Source organism: Phlebotomus papatasi, chromosome 4 (genome assembly GCF_024763615.1).
Source record: "Phlebotomus papatasi isolate M1 chromosome 4, Ppap_2.1, whole genome shotgun sequence".
Lineage (NCBI taxonomy): Eukaryota > Metazoa > Arthropoda > Insecta > Diptera > Psychodidae > Phlebotomus > Phlebotomus papatasi.
Window position 1 is genome coordinate 1,839,464 of NC_077225.1, and position 22,673 is coordinate 1,862,136.

Here is a 22,673-nt window from a genome sequence, read left to right on the forward strand (position 1 = left end):
GGTGTCTATTTTTTTTTAAAGAGAGAACTATCAAAAAGAGATAGTTTTTGTGCGCATAGGGGAAAGGTAGGTATTTTAGGTAGGGTTAGACACTCTCTGCTCACGCGAATCGTGAGCAGGGGGTGTCTATTTTTTTTTAAGAAAGAACTATCAAAAAGAGATAGTTTTTTTTGCGCATAGGGGAAAGGTAGGTATTTTAGGTAGGGTTAGACACTCTCTGCTTACGCAAATCGTGAGCAGGGGGTGTCTATTTCTTTTTTAAAGAAAGAACTATCAAAAAGAGATAGTTTTTGTGCGCATAGAGGAAAGGTAGGTAGTTTAGGTAGGGTTATACACTCCCTGCTCACGCAAATCATGAGCAGGGGGTGTCTATTTTTTTTAAAGAGAGAACTATCAAAAAGAGATAGTTTTTGTGCGCATAGGGGAAAGGTAGGTATTTTAGGTAGGGTTAGACACTCTCTGCTCACGCGAATCGTGAGCAGGGGGTGTCTATTTTTTTTAAGAAAGAACTATCAAAAAGAGATAGTTTTTTTTGCGCATAGGGGAAAGGTAGGTATTTTAGGTAGGGTTAGACACTCTCTGCTTACGCAAATCGTGAGCAGGGGGTGTCTATTTCTTTTTTAAAGAAAGAACTATCAAAAAGAGATAGTTTTTGTTTGCATAGGGGAAAGGTAGGTATTTTAGGTAGGGTTAGACACTCTCTGCTCACGCAAATCATGAGCAGGGGGTGTCTATTTTTTTTTAAAGAGAGAACTATCAAAAAGAGATAGTTTTTGTGCGCATAGGGGAAAGGTAGGTATTTTAGGTAGGGTTAGACACTCTCTTCTCACGCAAATCGTGAGCAGGGGGTGTCTATTTTTTTTTTAAGAAAGAACTATCAAAAAGAGATAGTTTTTGTGCGCATAGGGGAAAGGTAGGTATTTTAGGTAGGGTTAGACACTCTCTGGTCATGCAAATCGTGAGCAGGGGGTTTCTATTTTTTTTAAGAAAGAACTATAAAAAAGAGATAGTTTTTTTTGCGCATAGGGGAAAGGTAGGTATTTTAGGTAGGGTTAGACACTCTCTGCTTACGCAAATCGTGAGCAGGGGGTGTCTATTTCTTTTTTAAAGAAAGAACTATCAAAAAGAGATAGTTTTTGTGCGCATAGGGGAAAGGTAGGTAGTTTAGGTAGGGTTAGACACTCTCTGCTCACGCAAATCATGAGCAGGGGGTGTCTATTTTTTTTTAAAGAGAGAACTATCAAAAAGTGATAGTTTTTGTACGCATAGGGGAAAGGTAGGTATTTTAGGTAGGGTTAGACACTCTCTGCTCACGCAAATCGTGAGCAGGGGGTGTCTATTTTTTTAAGAAAGAACTATCAAAAAGAGATAGTTTTTGTGCGCATAGGGGAAAGGTAGGTATTTTAGGTAGGGTTATACACTCTCTGGTCATGCAAATCGTGAGCAGTGGGTGTCTATTTTTTTTTAAGAAAGAACTATCAAAAAGAGATAGTTTTTGTGCGCATAGGGGAAAGGTAGGTATTTTAGGTAGGGTTAGACACTCTCTGGTTATGCAAATCGTGAGCAGGGGGTGTCTATTTTTTTTTTTAAGAAAGAACTATCAAAAAGAGATAGTTTTTGTTTGCATAGGGGAAAGGTAGGTATTTTAGGTAGGGTTAGACACTCTCTGGTCATGCAAATCGTGAGCAGGGGGTGTCTATTTTTTTTAAGAAAGAACTATAAAAAAGAGATAGTTTTTTTTGCGCATAGGGGAAAGGTAGGTATTTTAGGTAGGGTTAGACACTCTCTGCTTACGCAAATCGTGAGCAGGGGGTGTCTATTTCTTTTTTAAAGAAAGAACTATCAAAAAGAGATAGTTTTTGTGCGCATAGGGGAAAGGTAGGTAGTTTAGGTAGGGTTAGACACTCTCTGCTCACGCAAATCATGAGCAGGGGGTGTCTATTTTTTTTTAAAGAGAGAACTATCAAAAAGTGATAGTTTTTGTACGCATAGGGGAAAGGTAGGTATTTTAGGTAGGGTTAGACACTCTCTGCTCACGCAAATCGTGAGCAGGGGGTGTCTATTTTTTTAAGAAAGAACTATCAAAAAGAGATAGTTTTTGTGCGCATAGGGGAAAGGTAGGTATTTTAGGTAGGGTTAGACACTCTCTGGTCATGCAAATCGTGAGCAGTGGGTGTCTATTTTTTTTTAAGAAAGAACTATCAAAAAGAGATAGTTTTTGTGCGCATAGGGGAAAGGTAGGTATTTTAGTTAGGGTTAGACACTCTCTGGTCATGCAAATCGTGAGCAGGGGGTGTCTATTTTTTTAAGAAAGAACTATCAAAAAGAGATAGTTTTTGTTTGCATAGGGGAAAGGTAGGTATTTTAGGTAGGGTTAGACACTCTCTGGTCATGCAAATCGTGAGCAGGGGGTGTCTATTTTTTTTTTTAAGAAAGAACTATCAAAAAGAGATAGTTTTTGTTTGCATAGGGGAAAGGTAGGTATTTTAGGTAGGGTTAGACACTCTCTGGTCATGCAAATCGTGAGCAGGGGGTGTCTATTTTTTTTTTAAAGAAAGAACTATCAAAAAGAGATAGTTTTTGTTTGCATAGGGGAAAGGTAGGTATTTTAGGTAGGGTTAGACACTCTCTGGTCATGGAAATCGTGAGCAGGGGGTGTCTATTTTTTTTAAGAAATAACTATCAAAAAGTGATAGATTTTGTACGCATAGGGGAAAGGTAGGTATTTTAGGTAGGGTTAGACACTCTCTGCTTACGCAAATCGTGAGCAGGGGGTGTCTATTTCTTTTTTAAAGAAAGAACTATCAAAAAGAGATAGTTTTTGTGCGCATAGGGGAAAGGTAGGTAGTTTAGGTAGGGTTATACACTCCCTGCTCACGCAAATCATGAGCAGGGGGTGTCTATTTTTTTTAAAGAGAGAACTATCAAAAAGAGATAGTTTTTGTGCGCATAGGGGAAAGGTAGGTATTTTAGGTAGGGTTAGACACTCTCTGCTCACGCGAATCGTGAGCAGGGGGTGTCTATTTTTTTTAAGAAAGAACTATCAAAAAGAGATAGTTTTTTTTGCGCATAGGGGAAAGGTAGGTATTTTAGGTAGGGTTAGACACTCTCTGCTTACGCAAATCGTGAGCAGGGGGTGTCTATTTCTTTTTTAAAGAAAGAACTATCAAAAAGAGATAGTTTTTGTGCGCATAGGGGAAAGGTAGGTATTTTAGGTAGGGTTAGACACTCTCTTCTCACGCAAATCGTGAGCAGGGGGTGTCTATTTTTTTTTTAAGAAAGAACTATCAAAAAGAGATAGTTTTTGTGCGCATAGGGGAAAGGTAGGTATTTTAGGTAGGGTTAGACACTCTCTGGTCATGCAAATCGTGAGCAGGGGGTTTCTATTTTTTTTAAGAAAGAACTATAAAAAAGAGATAGTTTTTTTTGCGCATAGGGGAAAGGTAGGTAATTTAGGTAGGGTTAGACACTCTCTGCTTACGCAAATCGTGAGCAGGGGGTGTCTATTTCTTTTTTAAAGAAAGAACTATCAAAAAGAGATAGTTTTTGTGCGCATAGGGGAAAGGTAGGTAGTTTAGGTAGGGTTAGACACTCTCTGCTCACGCAAATCATGAGCAGGGGGTGTCTATTTTTTTTTAAAGAGAGAACTATCAAAAAGTGATAGTTTTTGTACGCATAGGGGAAAGGTAGGTATTTTAGGTAGGGTTAGACACTCTCTGCTCACGCAAATCGTGAGCAGGGGGTGTCTATTTTTTTAAGAAAGAACTATCAAAAAGAGATAGTTTTTGTGCGCATAGGGGAAAGGTAGGTATTTTAGGTAGGGTTATACACTCTCTGGTCATGCAAATCGTGAGCAGTGGGTGTCTATTTTTTTTTAAGAAAGAACTATCAAAAAGAGATAGTTTTTGTGCGCATAGGGGAAAGGTAGGTATTTTAGTTAGGGTTAGACACTCTCTGGTCATGCAAATCGTGAGCAGGGGGTGTCTATTTTTTTAAGAAAGAACTATCAAAAAGAGATAGTTTTTGTTTGCATAGGGGAAAGGTAGGTATTTTAGGTAGGGTTAGACACTCTCTGGTCATGCAAATCGTGAGCAGGGGGTGTCTATTTTTTTTTTTAAGAAAGAACTATCAAAAAGAGATAGTTTTTGTTTGCATAGGGGAAAGGTAGGTATTTTAGGTAGGGTTAGACACTCTCTGCTTACGCAAATCGTGAGCAGGGGGTGTCTATTTCTTTTTTAAAGAAAGAACTATCAAAAAGAGATAGTTTTTGTGCGCATAGGGGAAAGGTAGGTAGTTTAGGTAGGGTTAGACACTCTCTGCTCACGCAAATCATGAGCAGGGGGTGTCTATTTTTTTTTAAAGAGAGAACTATCAAAAAGTGATAGTTTTTGTACGCATAGGGGAAAGGTAGGTATTTTAGGTAGGGTTAGACACTCTCTGCTCACGCAAATCGTGAGCAGGGGGTGTCTATTTTTTTAAGAAAGAACTATCAAAAAGAGATAGTTTTTGTTTGCATAGGGGAAAGGTAGGTATTTTAGGTAGGGTTAGACACTCTCTGGTCATGCAAATCGTGAGCAGTGGGTGTCTATTTTTTTTTAAGAAAGAACTATCAAAAAGAGATAGTTTTTGTGCGCATAGGGGAAAGGTAGGTATTTTAGTTAGGGTTAGACACTCTCTGGTCATGCAAATCGTGAGCAGGGGGTGTCTATTTTTTTAAGAAAGAACTATCAAAAAGAGATAGTTTTTGTTTGCATAGGGGAAAGGTAGGTATTTTAGGTAGGGTTAGACACTCTCTGGTCATGCAAATCGTGAGCAGGGGGTGTCTATTTTTTTTTTTAAGAAAGAACTATCAAAAAGAGATAGTTTTTGTTTGCATAGGGGAAAGGTAGGTATTTTAGGTAGGGTTAGACACTCTCTGGTCATGCAAATCGTGAGCAGGGGGTGTCTATTTTTTTTTTAAAGAAAGAACTATCAAAAAGAGATAGTTTTTGTTTGCATAGGGGAAAGGTAGGTATTTTAGGTAGGGTTAGACACTCTCTGGTCATGGAAATCGTGAGCAGGGGGTGTCTATTTTTTTTAAGAAATAACTATCAAAAAGTGATAGATTTTGTACGCATAGGGGAAAGGTAGGTATTTTAGGTAGGGTTAGACACTCTCTGCTCACGCAAATCGTGAGCAGGGGGTGTCTATATTTTTTAGGAAAGAACTATCAAAAAGAGATAGTTTTTGTGCGCATAGGGGAAAGGTAGGTAGTTTAGGTAGGGTTATACACTCTCTGCTCACGCAAATCATGAGCAGGGGGTGTCTATATTTTTTTAAAGAGAGAACTATCAAAAAGAGATAGTTTTTGTGCGCATAGGGGAAAGGTAGGTATTTTAGGTAGGGTTAGACACTCTCTGCTCACGCGAATCGAGAGCAGGGGGTGTCTATTTTTTTTAAGAAAGAACTATCAAAAAGAGATAGTTTTTTTTGCGCATAGGGGAAAGGTAGGTATTTTAGGTAGGGTTAGACACTCTCTGCTTACGCAAATCGTGAGCAGGGGGTGTCTATTTCTTTTTTAAAGAAAGAACTATCAAAAAGAGATAGTTTTTGTGCGCATAGGGGAAAGGTAGGTAGTTTAGGTAGGGTTATACACTCTCTGCTCACGCAAATCATGAGCAGGGGGTGTCTATTTTTTTTTAAAGAGAGAACTATCAAAAAGAGATAGTTTTTGTTTGCATAGGGGAAAGGTAGGTATTTTAGGTAGGGTTAGACACTCTCTGCTCACGCGAATCGTGAGCAGGGGGTGTCTATTTTTTTTTTAAGAAAGAACTATCAAAAAGAGATAGTTTTTGTGCGCATAGGGGAAGGGTAGGTATTTTAGGTAGGGTTAGACACTCTCTGGTCATGCAAATCGTGAGCAGTAGGGTGTTTCAAAAAAAAAAAGTCTTTTTGGCCCAGGCGGAAAAATGTTCTATATGATGAGACAATTAAATGCTTCTTAGACATGAAAAATATCGGACGTTGTTTAGAGGTGCTCCAAGGCCACTTTAGGTACAGTGAAAATCACCAAAAATTCATAAATTCGGCCGGAATAAATTTCTCAACGACAAACTACTGAGAATTTTATCTCAATATTTTAGTGGAATATTGCTAATTTAGTAGACAATGTTTTTGCAAAATTTCATTGAGATCGGATAAGAAATAGATTTTTAAAAAAACAATTGGTAAGTTCAAAACTTTAAGAAATAAGAATGTGCCAACTCACATATTCGCTAATAATTCATCTTCTAGTGATCAGAAGTTAATTAATGATAGCTCATTGGAAAGGTAATGAGTTGTACTACAATGTTTGTAAACATACCAAGTTTGGAAAATCACCGCAAGGTGGCTCAAACATGAAATGTCAGTAAAATTTGCCAAAATTTTACCCTAGAGTTGGTAACTTGAAAATTCATCTATAGAAAACTTAACAAAATATTGAAGTACTGTCTTTTGCTGATCGTAAAGGATACTTAGGATTACTTATTAACTATATGACCCCCCGTTCCGACCACTATAAATGCATGATTTGTGTGATAGAGGCTTTTCCTACAAAAATACAAACACTCTAGCTTAGAGCAAAATTCACTGGAAATTGTCTAGAGCGCACTGAAAATGTAATTCTATGGAAACTCTATCAAGTGGAATTCTTCAGGGGGCCACCTTGATTAGAATCAAGCGTCAATTTGATCTTTAACATCTACTTATTAAGCACAAAGGAAATTTCTTGAGGACATAGGACGTTCCAAACATTTTATTTTCTTTTTTTTCCTCACTTTTTAAATTGATCTAAAAAGTAACAAAAAATGTCCTAATGTTTTCTTATGTTTTCAGACATAAGAAAAAGATTGGGCGCTGTTTAAAAGTGGTACAATGGATTTTAAATTGGTTAAAAATTAAGAAAAATAAGTACGATTGTCAAGAAATCAATTTCTATACTGAAACTCAAATAAAATATTTAAGAAGTCTCTTTTTCTTCTTGTAAGGAACACATAGTACTGCATTTCGTTTGTCTACGAACTCCTGCTCTGATTATATAAAAGGTCCCATTTCAGTGATAAAGGCATGGATAGAGTCACCGGAGTTACCTTAAATATAAAAATTGAAATCTGTGTTATCCCTTTTAGAGAAATTTTGTTTTCCACTTTACTTCAAGATATTTAAAAAGAATGCCTTAATTTCTAATTCTTTTACAGTGCTATTACACAAGGCTTTCCACAATTTAACTTTACATTAAATTTTGAGCATTAAGATGTTACAATGATAATGATTTTACAATTTAATTGTTTTTACAATGGCCTAAAACGCAAAATCCTTTCCTCCTAAGACCTGTCCTTGACAAATTTCTTTTAACCCCCAAAAGAAATCTTCATGTAAATTTTTTACGAAGCTTTTTTTTAATTTACCCAAGTGGCAAAATATTTTTCTTTTATTTTTCTTGACCCGGTCTTTACGTCGTCCTAAAACACAATGTCCTTTCATCCTAAGACATATAATAATGATAAATTTTTTCTAGCCCACCAAGACGTTTTCAAGTAAATTTTTTACGAAGTTTTGTTTTTAATTTACCAAAGAAGCAAAATCATTGTTTTTTTAAATTTTTTTTACCCTGTTTTTACATCGACCTAAATCACAAAATCTTTTCCTCCTAAGACCTGTCCTTGATATTTTTTTTTAGCCCCCAGAAGACGTTTTCATATAAATTTTTTACGAAGCTTTTTTTTTAATTTACCCAAGAAGCATCTTTGTTTTTTTACCCTGATTTTACATCGACCTAAACCACAAAATCTTTTCCTCCTAAGACCTGTCCTTGATATTTTTTTTAGCCCCCAGAAGACGTTTTCACGTAAATTTTTCACGAAGCTTTTTTCTTTAATTTACCCAAGTAGCCAAATATTTTTTTAATTGACCCTGTCTTTACGTCGACCTAAAACAAAACACAAAATTCTTTCCTCGTAAGATCTGTCCTTGATAATTTTTTTTAGCCCCCAGAAGACGTTTTCACGTAAATTTTTTACGAAGCTTTTTTTAATTTACCCAAGAAGCAAAATCTTTGTTTTTTTTAACCCTGTTTTTACATCGACCTAAACCACAAAATCTTTTCCTCCTAAGACCTGTCCTTGATATTTTTTTTAGCCCCCAGAAGACGTTTTCACGTAAATTTTTCACGAAGCTTTTTTCTTTATTTTACACAAGTAGCAAATTTTTTTTTAATTGACCCTGTCTTTACGTCGACCTGAAACAAAACACAAAATTCTTTCCTCGTAAGACCTGTCCTTAATTTTTTTTTTTCAGCCCCCAGAAGACGTTTTCACGTAAATTTTTTACGAAGCTTTTTTTTTAATTTACCCAAGAAGGAAAATCTTTGTTTTTTTACCCAATTTTTACATCGACCTAAACCACAAAATTCTTTCCTCGTAAGACCTGTCCTTGATATTTTTTTTATCCCCCAGAAGACGTTTTCACGTACATTTTTTACGAAGCTTTTTTTTTATTTAGTCAAGTAGCAAAATCTTTTTTTTTTTTAATTTTTTTTACCCTTTTTTTACATCGACCTAAACCACAAAATTCTTTCCTCCTAAGACCTGTCCTTGACAAATTTCTTTTAACCACCAAAAGACTTCTTCATGTAAATTTTTCACGAAGCTTTTTTTTTAATTTACCCAAGTGGTAAAATCTTTTTTTTTTAATTTTTTTGACCTTGTTTTTACATCGACCTAAAACACAAAATCCTTTCCTCCTAAGACATGTCCTTGACAAATTTCTTTAAATCCCCAAAAAACATTTTCACATAAATTTTTCACTTAAATCATTTTATCCCATTTAATGGACAATATAATGGAGATATCAACTTGGAATATTCTGAGTTCCCCCCATAAGTCGATCCAGTAACTTCAGTTTCATCCCAATGTCTATTCTTCCCCTCTAGAGATCACTATTTTGGACATATCTTCAGATCGAAACCATCGATCCTTTTCATTTTTGGATATGTTTTAGATATAGCTAAGGCGAAAATTTTGTCCTCAGACACCAATATCGTTCAGAAAATACTATTTGGAATGTAGGAGATAAGCTTTTAAACTTTTACAGCAGTGAATTTCAGCATAAAAAATTTAACCAAATAAACGGGAGGCAGAGCGTCCCAGGCTTGGCGAACCGCTCGAACACCAGAGAAAAATCTTTGCCTTTATGCATTTTCGAAATTCTTCTGGTGCATATAAAATTATTGACGAATTTAATTTGTCTATAAATCACCACAAAACCGTCTTGAAGTTGAAAATTGTTCATGAAGAGGGTTTCAAAATTCAAGTTTTAAGTAATTAATTGACCAAATCGGGTGAAAATTAGGCCTTTGACCTTTGAAAACTGACACTGACGATTTTTTCGGTAAAAGGTGTCAAAGGACGAAATCTTCAACTGGACTACCTCTAAAACATTTCCAAAAATGAGCGAAATCGCCAAGGCCAATTGTTTTCAAAGTCAAAAACATGTTTTTGGAGGGGATAAAGGAGTGGGGGTAATTTTGGTAAATCAGTTCGATAGAAAATGTTGACTCGTGGGGGTGGGGTCAGCGAAGGTGAGAAGTCAATATCTCTTACCGTTTGGTAACCAGGATCGAGATATCGTCGGTTCCGAAGAAGACTATTGTAAGTCCAAAATGTAAACTTTACAGGAGAAAGGTTTGAAGTTTGACAGCTAAAATTTATTTTCATTAATTTCACTGCAATTAGTATACTTTCAGCTTTTGAAACTATTTTATCATACTTACGCATTGAATATCTCCTAGTTAACACTACTTTTAAATTAATTATAGCAAAATTGTGGGCAAAAAACTCAATAATTGGGCTCGCTGATTTTAAGTTCTTTTCTTGTAACTTTTGCAGGAATATCTTAATCAACATAAAATTTTGTGGGGTTATAGATCTAAGGTTTCTGCATCCAATAATACCATCTTTTTATACTATTGTAAGTAGACTTACAATAGTATTCTTCGGAACCGACGATATGTTGATAAAACACGATTGTTAAAACTGTTCTTTCTTGACGTTTGAGCAGTTAAAATTGATCGAACGTGTGTAAAACTTCAAGATCTATCAGAAAAAACTACATTTCTACATTTCGTCTAAATCAGTTAAAAATACATACGGAATTTTTTCATTGGCCTTGAAAATTCCAAGTCGTATAATACAATGACAAAAAATGAAACTAATTTTCAAGCGCTCTTGCAGCAAAAAGAGAACAAATAAAAAAAAACATTGAAAAAATTGAATTGAAATAATTATTTTTATTTATTTATTTTATTTTATTCTGTATTACTTTATTACTCTTACCAGGACCGAATTCGCGTGGGTACCCAAGGATCTCTGGCACCAGATCTCCATATCTAATGTTTTATAAAAGCATGTAAATTTTGGTGTTTTTTTTAATCCAATGATGTCTCATTGAATTATCACACCTTCTTCCTAATTCCCCCAATTAGGGACATGATAAACCCACGGTTTTGAACGGATTTCTAACACTTCCTATCAAAATCTGGTAAGCTTTCAGATGTCTGACCCATTTTCCTGAGATTTGTCTTCAAAATTCCCCAGTATTTCTTAATCTTCTAGAGTGTAGGACGGGTTAAATATGTTTCCCATAGCCTTGAAACCTTTGAAAAGATGAACGTTAAGTTTCCGCAACCTTGTTTTAGCATTTTGACGCTGTTTTTCGGTCCAATGGGAACAGCCTGAAGTTTGAAGGTTATTAAATCATTCCTCCTCTTGATTTTATGAACGAAGCTCCAATGTATTCTCATTTATTTGCCAACATTTTACAAGAAAAGATCGAATTGCTTCTCAAAAACCTCTTGCACTTTCTGTTACATCCTCTTGTCCTGAATATTAGAGGTTCGGCCACTTAGTCCTGACTTCTCAGCAACAGTCATAAAATTCTTGAATAATCTTATTATAATCTTTCAGATAGTGGTATGACACACCTTCCGGTTAATTTCTCGATTTCAGCATTACTTACATTTGGACTCTTAAGATATCTGTCAAATTTCAATTCTCGCAAGGAAAGGATTTTGCGTTTTAGGACGATTCAAAAGCAGGATAAAAAAAATATTTTGCTTCTTGGGTAAATTAAAAAAAAAGCTTCGTGAAAAATTCACGTGAAAACATCTTCTGGTGGCTAAAAAAATATCAAGGACAGGTCTTTAGAGGAAACGATTTTGTGGTTTAGGTCGATGTAAAAATAGGGTAAAAAAACAAAGATTTTGCTTCTTGGGTAAATTAAAAAAAAAGCTTCGTGAAAAATTTACGTGAAAACGTCTTTTGGGGGCTAAAAAAAATATCAAGGACAGGTCTTAGGAGGAAAAGATTTTGTGGTTTAGGTCTATGTAAAAACAGGATTAAAAAACAAAGCTTTTCCTTCTTGGGTAAATTAAAAAAAAAGCTTCTAAAAAATTTACGTGAAAACGTCTTCTGGGGGCTGAAAAAAAATATCAAGGACAGGTCTTACGAGGAAAGAATTTTGTGTTTTAGGTCTATGTAAAAACAGGGTTAAGAAAACAAAGATTTTCCTTCTTGGGTAAATTAAAAAAAAAAAAGCTTCCTGAAAAATTTACGTGACAACGTCTTCTGGGGGCTAAAAAAAATATCAAGGACAGGTCTTAGGAGGAAAAGATTTTGTGTTTTAGGTCTATGTAAAAACAGGGTTAAGAAAACAAAGATTTTGCTTCTTGGGTAAATTGAAAAAAAAAGCTTCGTAAAAAATTTATATGAAAACGTCTAATGGGCGCTAAAAAAAATTATCAAGGACAGGTCTTACGAGGAAAGAATTTTGTGTTTTGTCTTAGGTCGACGTAAAGACAGGGTTAAAAAAACAAAGATTTTGCTTCTTGGGTAAATTAAGAAAAAAGCTTCGTAAAAAATTTACGTGAAAACGTCTTCTGGGGGCTAAAAAAAATATCAAGGACAGGTCTTAGGAGGAAAAGATTTTGTGATTTAGGTCGATGTAAAAACAGGGTAAAAAAAATTTAAAAAAAAACAAAGATTTTGCTTCTTGGGTAAATTAAAAAAAAAAAGGTTCGTAAAAAATTTACGTGAAAACGTCTTCTTGGGGCTAAAAAAATATCAAGGACAGGTCTTAGGAGGAAAAGATTTTGTGATTTAGGTCGATGTAAAAACAGGGTAAAAAAAATTTAGAAAAAAAACAAAGATTTTGCTTCTTGGGTAAATTAAAAAAAGCTTCGTAAAAAATTTACGTGAAAACGTCTTCTGGGGGCTAAAAAAAAATATCAAGGACAGGTCTTAGGAGGAAAAGATTTTGTGGTTTAGGTCGATGTAAAAACAGGGTAAAAAGACAAAGATTTTGCTTCTTGGGTAAATTAAAAAAAGCTTCGTAAAAAATTTATATGAAAACGTCTTCTGGGGGCTAAAAAAAATTATCAAGGACAGGTCTTACGAGGAAAGAATTTTGTGTTTTGTTTTAGGTCGACGTAAAGACAGGGTCAATTAAAAAAATATTTGGCTACTTGGGTAAATTAAAAAAAAAGCTTCGTAAAAAATTTATATGAAAACGTCTTCTGGGGGCTAAAAAAAAATATCAAGGACAGGTCTTAGGAGGAAAAGATTTTGTGATTTAGGTCGATGTAAAAACAGGGTAAAAAAAATTAAAAAAAAACAAAGATTTTGCTTCTTTGGTAAATTAAAAACAAAACTTCGTAAAAAATTTACTTGAAAACGTCTTGGGGGGCTAGAAAAAATTTATCATTATTATATGTCTTAGGATGAAAGGACATTGTGTTTTAAGACGATGTAAAGACCGGGTCAAGAAAAATAAAAGAAAAATATTTTGCCACTTGGGTAAATTAAAAAAAAGCTTCGTAAAAAATTTACATGAAGATTTCTTTTGGGGGTTAAAAGAAATTTGTCAAGGACAGGTCTTAGGAGGAAAGGATTTTGCGTTTTAGGCCATTGTAAAAACAATTAAATTGTAAAATCATTATCATTGTAACATCTTAATGCTCAAAATTTAATGTAAAGTTAAATTGTGGAAAGCCTTGTGTAATAGCACTGTAAAAGAATTAGAAATTAAGGCATTCTTTTTAAATATCTTGAAGTAAAGTGGAAAGACAGATTTAAAATCCACAATTTAAAATCCATTGTACTACTTTTAAACAGCGCCCAATCTTTTTCTTATGTCTGAAAACATAAGAAAACATTAGGACATTTTTTGTTACTTTTTAGATCAATTTAAAAAGTGAGGAAAAAAAAGAAAATAAAATGTTTGGAACGCGTCCTATGTCCTCAAGAAATTTCCTTTGTGCTTAATAAGTAGATGTTAAAGATCAAATTGACGCTTGATTCTAATCAAGGTGGCCCCCTGAAGAATTCCACTTGATAGAGTTTCCATAGAATTACATTTTCAGTGCGCTCTAGACAATTTCCAGTGAATTTTGCTCTAAGGTAGAGTGTTTGTATTTTTGTAGGAAAAGCCTCTATCACACAAATCATGCATTTATAGTGGTCGGAACGGGGGGTCATATAGTTAATAAGTAATCCTAAGTATCCTTTACGATCAGCAAAAGACAGTACTTCAATATTTTGTTAAGTTTTCTATAGATGAATTTTCAAGTTACCAACTCTAGGGTAAAATTTTGGCAAATTTTACTGACATTTCATGTTTGAGCCACCTTGCGGTGATTTTCCAAACTTGGTATGTTTACAAACATTATAGTACAACTCATTACCTTTCCAATGATCTATCATTAATTAACTTCTGATCACTAGAAGATGAATTATTAGCGAATATGTGAGTTGGCACATTCTTATTTCTTAAAGTTTTGAACTTACCAATTGTTTTTTTAAAAATCTATTTCTTATCCGATCTCAATGAAATTTTGCAAAAACATTGTCTACTAAATTAGCAATATTCCACTAAAATATTGAGATAAAATTCTCAGTAGTTTGTCGTTGAGAAATTTATTCCGGCCGAATTTATGAATTTTTGGTGATTTTCACTGTACCTAAAGTGGCCTTGGAGCACCTCTAAACAACGTCCGATATTTTTCATGTCTAAGAAGCATTTAATTGTCTCATCATATAGAACATTTTTCCGCCTGGGCCAAAAAGATCTAAAAAAAATTTTTTATTTTGACACACGCTATTATATAGTCTAGATGATCCATCATTTTTGACATTTTTGACTTTCGTCCGCCATCTTGGTTTTTCACATACATATATATTTTTTAAATTTTTTTTACACATTTTCTCCAATAACTTTTGAACCACTGGGCCGATTTTGCTCAAATTTGGACACAAGATCCATTGAGCATATGCGCAACTTTTAAAATATTCACCATGAAGCATATGCATCATGCATATGCTGCATTGTCAAAAAATTAAGGGAAACGACTTTTATTCACCTTTTGCATCATTTGCATACTTCTAGAACGTGCTGCATGTGCATGCAGCATATGCTGCATGCCCCAAAATGTCACGAAAATTGCTTTTCTGCCTCAATCACGTCATTTTCATGCATATGCAGCATACATCAGTAAGTGCAAAACAATCAACACTGATCACACATTCAAACTGCGAGGCGCTTGGCGTAGGCGTAGGCGTAGGCGCAGCCGAAGCCGGAGCCGAAGCCGGAGCCAACGCCGAGCAAACATTACAATCTGTGATCGCAACGTAAGCACAGCAAAAAATACAAGCGTCCCAAAAACTCAAGCGTCCCTCAGACGCCAGCAAAACGAAAAGCATACACATCATCAAACAAAAACAACAAAAGCTACAAAAATACCTCACCATTATATAGCTTGATTCCTATATAATACATTTGCCAAATAATACCCATAAGTACTACCATGCCCCATTCATATAGCTTGATTTCTATATAATACATTTGACAACTAATACACATAAGTACTACCATGCCCCATTCATATAGCTTGATTTCTATATAATACATTTGCCAACTAATACCCATAAGTACTACCATGCTTGCAGAGGCAAAGGAAAATTCTCTGTATTTTAAAATATTATTGCTTTCGCTTGCAGAGGCAAAGGGAAATTCTCTGTATTTTAAAATATTATTGTTTTCGCTTGCAAAGGTAAAGCAAAATTCTCTGTGTTTTAAAATATTATTCCTTTCGCTTGCAGAGGCAAAGGGAAATTCTCTGTGTTTTAAAATATTATTGCTTTCGCTTGCAGAGGTAAAGGGAAATTCTCTGTGTTTTAAAATATTATTGCTTTCGCTTGCAGAGGCAATTGGAAATTCAAGAAAGCGCGGGTAAACGGCAGGAGTAACTATGGCTCTCCCAAATGCATCGTCATCTAATTAGTGACGCGCATGAATGGATTAACGAGATTCCTACTGTCCCTATCTACTATCTAGCGAAACCACAGCCAAGGGAACGGGCTTGGAATCATTAGCGGGAAAAGAATACCCTGTTGAACTCTAATTAGGCACAGTAAAGAGATTTTCAAGGACCATCAACAAACAATCAATTCAGAACTGACACAGACCAGGGGAATCCGACTGTCTAATGAAAATAAAGCATTAGGATGAATCTAACGGATGTCGACACAATGTGATTTATGACCAGGGCTTTAAATGTTAATGTGAGGAAATTCAAGAAAGCCCGGGTAAATGGTGGGTGTATACTATGACTCTCTTAATAGCCAAATGCATCGTCATCTAATTAGTGACACGGATGAATGGATTAAAGAGATTCCTACTGTCCATATCTACCATCTAGCGAAACCACAGCAAAGGGAACGGGCTTGGAATCATTTGCGTTGAAATAAACCCTTGCTAAACTTCAACTTAGCACTGCAGAGAACTCTTCAACGATAATTAACAGATAATCAATTTAGAACTGGCACGGGCCAGGGGAATCCGATTGTCTAATTAAAACAAAGCATTGTAATGGCTCTAACGGGTGTTGACACAATGTGATTTCTGCTCAGTGTTTTGAATGTCAATGTAAAGAATTTCAAGAAAGCTCGGGTAAACGGCGGGAGTAACTATGACTCTCTTAATAGTCAAATGCATCGTCATCTAATTAGTGACGCGCATGAATGGATCAACGAGATTCCTACTGCCCCTATCTACCATCTAGCAAAGCCACAGCTAAGGCACTAACTTGCATTCATGTGCTCTATCAGGTGCACTCAAGAAACACTCTTTGTGCCACCGAGTATGAGATAAGGTAATGCGGTAATCGAGAATTTGCGTAAGAATGTTATTGAATATGCGTAAATTAACGAAATACGGTGAGGCTACGTTTATCTCTAATGTGATTCTGCCTTAAGATTGCGCTTAAACACACGCACAGTTCAATCATAAAACGGTTTTATGATTGAGCTAAGCTTGTTTTTAAGCGGAATCTGATCCGTTTTATGATAAGACTGCGCGTGTTTTTAAGCGCAGTCTTAACTGATTTATGATTGGGCTATGTGTGTTTTTAAGCGCAGTCTTGACCGTTTTATGATTGGGCTGTGTGTGTTTTTATGCTCAATCTTAATCTTTTTTGATTGGGCTATGCGTGTTTTTAAGTGCAATATTAACCTTTTTAATTGGGCTGTGCGTATTTTCAAGCGCAGTCTTAATCTTTTTTTATTGAGCTGTGCGTGTTTATAAGCGCAATTTTAGCCGTTTTATGATTCAGCTGTGCGTGTTTATGAGCGCAATCTGAACCGTTTTATGACTTTTCTGTGAGTGTTTTTAAGCGAATTTTTAAGCGTTTTATGATTGAGGTTCGCATTTTTCAACATAATTTTTATCGTTTTATGATTGAGCCATTCGGGTTTTCAACGGAATTTTAACCATTTTTTGTTTGAGCTAGAGTAAAGTAAGCTAATTCAAAACCCGCTCTAAATAGAAATTTTTCTCTTTTCCAAGTGGAAACGTCATTGTTTTCATGATAAATACAGTACTAAATTATTATTTATATATTTGCTATACCTCAGTTTTATTATTTAGTTAATTTTGCTCTAAACAAAACGAAAATCCATTTATATTCACCAATTATAATTTCTTAATTTTTCAGAAAAAGTAAAAGTGTACCTTTCCACCAATTAATTTTTCATCAATCGACCATGTTTTCCAATGAAAAACACTGATATGACTTGTTAATTCGTTTTATTTAACATTTATGTCATATTTCCGGCTAATTTTAGTTAAATTAAGTGTTAATCTTTATTGTTAACAGTACGTGAAGCTTTGAAATGAAATAATTACATATTTCGTGAACAAAAAGGCTTTTTTTCTGAAGTGTCTGCAAATACTTCAAAAGGAAACCCCGGAAATATGATTTTTTTGGAGAAATTTTCTTATTGCTTTAGATGGAAAAAAGAAAATACCAGGAATAAGTACAAATCCTGCACTTAAGAGCAACTCAACAAGGTTTGGAAAGCTTTTCATCGCGGTTTAACTGACACTGATTGTCTCCAATTAGAAACTTTCCCTTGTCTCCATTTGGATTAATTTGTTTCCAATAGAAGCATTTTACACTCGCGTATTTTTAGTGTCTTTAAGTAGTTTTCAAATTATATCTAAAGAATTTTCACTAAACAGTAACATTCTAGAAGAGTCAATGAATGTAAGAAGAATGTGAGAATGTAATTCTCTTCAGAAAAAATATTAACTTAATGTGTTCAATCTGTTGTCGAAGTTAAAGCGTCTGAAAATGGTTTTGAATTAGGACATTTACCCTATGCGAGTTTTTAAGCGCAATCTAAATCTTTTTATGATTCATCTGTGCGTGTTTTTAGCACGATCGTATGTGTTTTATGATTAAGCTATGCATGTTTTCAGTACAATCTTAAACGTTTTATGATTAGACCCTGTGTGTTTTCAGCGTAATTTTAAGTATTTTATGAATCAGGTGTATGTATTTTCAGCAGATTGCAATAAAATCATTGCTGGAATTTTACATCATCTTTTCAAACCAAAATTAAAATAATACATTAAAATGTGCATATCGGAAAACTCTATTGATAGTTTTTGTTACAGTAGTAAAAAAGAAAAAAAAATGTAAATGAGAGTGTAAAAATCTTTAAAATATTTTTTTTTGAACCCTATATTTCGCAGAAACCCTGCAAAATAATTATAACTCCAAAAAGATATTTTATGCCGTGTCTAGGAAAAAAGTTTGAGAAAACGTGAAACAAAACAATCGTTGGTTTAAAGTATAAAAAATTTAAATAATATGCAAACTTAAGATTTCTCTCTGTGAACCTATATCTGAACGCACGATCTTTTTGGCAAAAAGAAAAGTATATGTAATATAGCATTTTTGTGTATACTTTAACATTAAATATCTAAAGCTACGAATGGTATCCCTCGACAGAAATGAGATGGATTGTCCCCAAATGAAATTGTAAATCTTAATAAAAGTTGTATTCCTTTTGTAACTATTATGTCGGTTTTTATGCAAGCTTGATAGAAATGTTTAAAAAAGGAATAGAATTTATTTATAACTTGTTTTTTTTTTAATTTTATTGCTCAAACTCAAAGAAAGAGCGCTTATTTATAATCAACTTTTTTTCAACTTGTCACCGTCTTAAGGTGTCTACACATTATAAGAAATTTCTATCAAAAATGAGCTTCAAGAAGTGTTCTTCAAGAAAATTGCCTACACATTGGTGAGAATTTTTGACAAAAAGATGGATTTTTGAAGAAAATTTGTCTAATGTGTAGACAAATTTCTTCAAAAATCATATCCAATTGAAGGTAATTTCCATCAAGAATTCTTGAAAGAAATTACCCGCTACATATTGGAATAAAATTCATCAAAGTCATTCTTGACAGAATTCTTGACGGAAACCATCACGATTCAAGATTGTTTTTCACGAAAATTTGTTATTTTCTGCTGGAAAAAGTGAGAAAAACGTTTGGTGAAGTTCCTTGGGATAGTATTTAGTGAATTTGTGAAGAAAATCTTCTAAATATGCAAGGGAATAGTGTTTTTCTGGAGATGTCGTTCCTGATGGAATCCAACCCATCAGGAGCATGGACGTAAGTGCTCCGGCTGATCAAAAGATTCAGGATTCTATTTATCAGCTCTTGGCAAAAACCTTAGGACTGAAAATCAAAGAGCAGTGGCAGATCGCTTGAGGAGTTCAAAATAAATATAGGAGGACATGGAAGCAACACGGAGAAAGTACTGGAGTGGTTGAAATTATCAAATTTCATGCATCAACAGTGGATCACATTCAACTCTACAAAGCTTTTCTTTGGTGTTCATTGTAGTTCTTTTTAGAAAATTGAATTATAAAAAATAATATATATATATATTTTTTGGATTTTGTTATCTATTGATTTAATAAAAAACTTTTTTTTTAAGGATTTTACTTTAGATTTTTTTTTATTTCTCATAACCTTTTCATGCACTACTACTCAAACTGGGAGTCCCACGGAGGAATCGAAGGCCTGTGGCTATCCAGTTCTGGTGTTCTCGAAAGGAAGCAATCCCCCATAGTTCCTAGTGGTTGAGAAAGTGAATGATATAAAAAATCATTCTGATGTTCTTCTGGGGGTTCAAGTGATGGCTTCTGGTAGCTCCGGACAGCTCTCGCTTGCACTGAGATCTCCTCGGTGGCTCTGGTTAGCTCTTGTTTTAATTGGTAACCAAGGCATATACAGATTCCAAAGTGCCCGTAAATTTTCTCCTTTCCATCCATCTTGCAATCCATGGAGTACGAGGCCACTTTACTGTGGAACACCTCAAGAACACACAGATGGATTAACTTCCGGCAATTTCTAGAGGAAAATCACAGGAAATGTTCCTTCAAAGGCTGGGTTGGATTCCACCAGGAACGACATCTCCAGAAAAACACTATTCCCTTGCATATTTAGAAGATTTTCTTCACAAATTCACTAAATACTATCCCAAGGAACTTCACCAAACGTTTTTCTCACTTTTTCCAGCGATGAAACAACAAATTTTCGTGAAAAACAGTCAGAAGAGCAAAAGACTTGGAAATGATGGCAATCTGTCAAAAAATTTTTGATGGAAAATAAAAAATCCAATGTGGAGGCATGTTTCTTCAAGAATTCCTTCAAAAATATGAATTTTTCTTTGAAAAATTCTTGAAATAATTCTTGATGAAATCAGCTCCAATGTGTAGACACCTTTACAGAAAAAACCGTGAAAGATAACAACTTTCTCTGTAGGGTGATCCTCTATATTTAAAAAAAAAACAATATCTCCAGAAGATTTTTTTCATTTTCTGCCCACACCCCTCCAACCCTTCCAAAACCACGTTTTTCTTTTATTTTTGGACGTGTTTTGGAGGTGGTCCAGATGAACATTTCGTCCACATCAAAATTGCTATCTTGGATTTTGAAGGTCAAAAGTCAAGGTTATGGAGGGCCTATTTTTCAACCGATTTGGTTAAATTAGAATTATTTGGAAAAATCTTGTGATTTCCAACGCGATTGCGTCGTTTGCAATCGGTCATGAACCGCTTAAGTACCCGTGAATTACCTATATTTTTGTAATATTCATTTTTTTTTTGTCCGTAGATTTCGGAGGACCCCACCCCCATAAGTCAACCCAAGGATCATTATTATGATTTTTTCCCTCTAACCCCTCAAAAACCATGTTTTTTGTTTTTCTCGAAAACAGCTCATACGATTTCTTTTAGTTTTGAATATATTTTGAAGGTGGCCCAGGTGAACATTTCATTCAAACATGCTTATGACCTAAAACAATCACCATCTCGAATTTCCGAACAAACTTTAACTGGACTGGAAATCAGTATACCGAATCGATTGAATTTCCGTGAAACACCTATTTTTCCCATATTTTTGTTTGTTGTTTGTCTATATGTTAGGAACTTACGCCAGAACGTTCTTAAATGATCATTTATTTATCAATTTTTGATAATAAAATGCTTTTGTGGTTCTCAGTTTTCCGGTAAGATGATTCATTACTAAAAGGGGTGACAAAACGTCCGAGGCTTTGCGAGCTGCTCGAACTCCCGAGAAAGACCTCTGCCCTATATTATTTTTCAGAAATTTTTTCTGTTGCATATAAAATTATTACCGAATTTAATTTGTTTAATAATTCACCACAAACCATCTTGAAGTTAAAAATTGTTCAAGAAGAGGGTTGTAAAAACATCATCAACATTTTAATTAATTAATCGACCACATCGGATGAAAATGAGGCTTTTGACCTTCAATAATTCAATATGGCGATTTTTCCGGTGATAGGTGTCTAAGGACGAAATGTTCAGCTGGACTACCTCCAAAACATTTCCAAAAATGAACGAAATTGCCAGGGCCAAGTTTTTGCAAAGTTAGAAAAACCTCATTTCTGACCTATTTTTGGGGTATAGGAAACGCATGAAAGAGGAAGTGAAAAACTAATGAGGTTGGATTTGAGATTATGTCATTTGAGGAAAGGTCACCGAAGACCAGAAGTCGATATCTCTTACCGTTTGAATTTTACATGGGTCAAAAACCAGAAAAAGTGCGAAAACAGTATTTCTAAAATTAAGCTATTACCGTTACTTTCCCGATCCATGACCGATTGTGACCGATGCAGTCGGGTTCAGAATTAAAAGAACTTTCAAAAATGTCCAAATTTAACAAAATCCCTTAAAAAGTTAGGCCCTCCAGGGTGGATGACCTTTGACCTTGAATAATTCAAGATGAAGATTTTTCCAGTGATAGGTGTTGAAGGACAAAATGTTCGGTCGGACTACGTATCCAAAAAAGAACGAAGTCGCCAGGGTCAGGTTTGTGCAAATTAAAAAAAAAAACATGTTTTTGGTGGGGTTAGAAGGGCTGGGGGGGGGGTAATTCAGTTAGGTTATTCAGATACAGAATGTTGACTTGTGGGGGCGGAGGTCACTGAAAACCGGAATTCAGTATCTGTTACCGTTTGGCAGCCAGGATGGTGAGAAGTTGAAAAAATAACACGATTCCTAAAACTGTTCTCTCTTGGAGTTCGGGAAGTAAAAATTGATTGAAATTATAAATAGATTGAAAAACAAAACCAATAGAAATACTAAAATAACACTCATTACGAAAAGTTTATAAATCTAATACGACAAAATCCTAAGCGGAAGCTAGAAACATGTTTAAACAAATTAAACATCTATTTTGCAGACCAATCTGGAAAATTTTCAAGATATAAAGAAGCCAATTTTTGAAAACAAAGAGGCATGATATAAAATTTTGGAATGAGAGATTTTTAAAGCTTATCATATGAAGATAGGTTGCAGTAAAGGTAGGTTATCAAACCGTAGAATAACAATGGCAATTATTACAAAAAAGCACAATAGATAAAACTTAAAACAAAAGTCATAGGTTATAAAAAAATTTTGATTAATAATTGAAATGTTTGAAATAAAATAATTTAATTATAATTGTCTCAAAATCCAAGAAGATCACGAATTGCTTAAAAAATATTCCAAATTAACCGATATGGAAAACAAATTTTAAAAATTTTGATATTATTCTTGTATTATCTTTACAAAAAAATCGCTTTGCTTTCAGAGAGGTCAGTTCTAAAATTAAAAAAAAAAACTTACCGATCTCGTTGGTATTTTATCACACTTCCTCACTATTCACATCAAATTCACAAGAAATGCAACTAGAGTTCAAAACTATCAGAAAGTGTGACCTATTATTGCGCAATCTTTCAA

The 22,673-nt window shown here is 34.6% G+C and overlaps 1 long non-coding RNA gene across 21 annotated transcripts; it reads left to right on the forward strand.

Moving 5' to 3' along the window:
* The first annotated feature begins 13 nt into the window (after positions 1 to 13).
* LOC129808628 (uncharacterized) lies at positions 14 to 5,800 on the forward strand. Of its 21 annotated transcripts, XR_008752419.1 has the most exons (6): positions 14 to 429; positions 550 to 1,394; positions 1,637 to 2,840; positions 3,081 to 3,336; positions 3,457 to 3,578; positions 3,938 to 5,800. It is a non-coding gene; the product is annotated as an uncharacterized LOC129808628 (long non-coding RNA). The 21 variants fall into 21 exon arrangements; XR_008752414.1 differs by having other exon boundaries at positions 14 to 1,394; positions 1,757 to 2,840; XR_008752420.1 differs by having other exon boundaries at positions 14 to 1,168; positions 1,650 to 2,840.
* Positions 5,801 to 22,673: the final 16,873 nt, after the last annotated feature.